Here is a 1,882-nt window from a genome sequence, read left to right on the forward strand (position 1 = left end):
TTTATATTTAAATAATAATATAAAAAATAGATATATACTTTTTTATTCCATGCACATATTTATATTAAAAATAAAAATCTAATTGCTTTCTTATTTACTAAATATTGTTTTATAATTTTGATTATTAGTTTTGTTCCTATATCAGTACTTTGAAAAAAAAGTATTTGAATTAATTGAAATAATTTGAATTCTGATTGAAAATAAACAAATCAAAATTTTCTGGTTGAATCTGTATTATAATTCTCCTTAAGATAACTAAAATTTTTATTAGTATAATCAGAATCTTCTGGTTTGTTCATTTTCAATTAGAAATTTTTCTTGTGTAATTTTCATTTCAATCATGTAGTTAGACAATAAGGAAAGGCAAATTCGAGTGTTAATATTTTAAGCAATCATTGGTAACTGCTAGCGACGTTCTTGGCGTTTCTACGATTGGAAGCGTCGTAATGTTTTAACGTTCTCGGTGAAGGCGGAGCGCAGACGCTTTTGCTGAAAGTGAAAGTCGTAGGTTTCGATGGTGCCATGTTAACTTTTACATTCTCTATCTAGGAATGTGCACGCGTCGGCCGACTTACAGTCGGTCTTGAAATATATATAAGATGCCAGGTGTTTACGAAAAAGTAACATTATAATAAACAACAAATAATACATCACAACAAATAATACATGTTATAAAATTTCAATTAACGATTAATTCATTATTATATTATTTCAAGAAAATTATAAATTATATTTATGAAATCTCTGATCATAGTATTATCATAGTATTATTCTTTCTTTTGATCTACACGTAATAGGTTTTCTACAATAAGTCATTATCTAAGCTTTAAGTCTTAAGCTATAAGAAATTAACCGATCATAATTAATTTTCTTCTCACATTCAACTGTGATTGGTTAATTTCTTATGATTTAAAATTTAGATAATAGCTTATTGTAAAAAACCCATAAGTGATTTAACATTGTATTTAATCGTTTATAATAAATAAAAATTATTAAATTATTAAATAAAACATATATATGTATATATAAAACATATATATGTATATATAAAACATATATATATATATATATATATATATATATATATACACACATGCATATATTATATATACACATATACAAAATAATATGATAGAAAATGTTACATAAAAAACTATAGATACAGAATATATCGCTATGTTTTATGTTTTCACATGTAAGAAATAACAATTTAAGATCACATATTGTTATACATTTATCTTTGTGTGTGCGCGCGCGCACGTGTGTGTGTGTGTGTGTGTGTGTGTGTGTGTGTGTGTGTGTGTGTGTATGAGATAAAGTGTAAAATATCAAATTATATTTATAGAATTACAACTAGTTTCAGTATTATTAAAAATATAATGTTAAAGTATTTAAGTATATATATGGCGTAAATATTACTGTTCTTATCTCTAAACCCTCTGTTTCTACTCGCTAATTTTATTTTTAATTCGACACGAAAGTAGGTTTCTAGGTCAAAGTATAATGATATGTTGAATAGAGACAACCAGTATATGCTGTCCTCCAGCTTCGATGGAGCTGTAAGAACGTTTTTTTTTTTTTTTTCGAAAAGACTTCGTGATCAAAAAACATATGCATATCGTTAAATTTATAAACCTAATTCATTGAACCTAAAATTTTGTGATTTTATATGTGTATTGAATCAAACTATGCATGTGCACATATATTGAATTAAATTAATAAAGAGAGAGGTAAAAATAAATATACTACTCTAGATTGCATTATTCACATTGTAAAATTAAACACATTGGTATAAAATATTTCTAAAACTTTAACTATATTATTTTTTAATTTGAAAATGCGTGTTTGTGTGAATAGGTATAACGATTATGAAATATATATA

At 24.8% G+C, this 1,882-nt stretch overlaps 1 protein-coding gene across 1 annotated transcript in view; it reads right to left on the reverse strand.

The window, feature by feature from the left end:
- LOC108694928 overlaps nt 1–1,882 on the reverse strand; it is a 113,498-nt gene that overhangs the window by 83,495 nt on the left and 28,121 nt on the right. The gene's annotated exons all lie outside the window — the stretch shown is intronic.

This window comes from Atta colombica, unplaced genomic scaffold, assembly GCF_001594045.1.
Source record: "Atta colombica isolate Treedump-2 unplaced genomic scaffold, Acol1.0 scaffold126, whole genome shotgun sequence".
Taxonomy (NCBI): domain Eukaryota; kingdom Metazoa; phylum Arthropoda; class Insecta; order Hymenoptera; family Formicidae; genus Atta; species Atta colombica.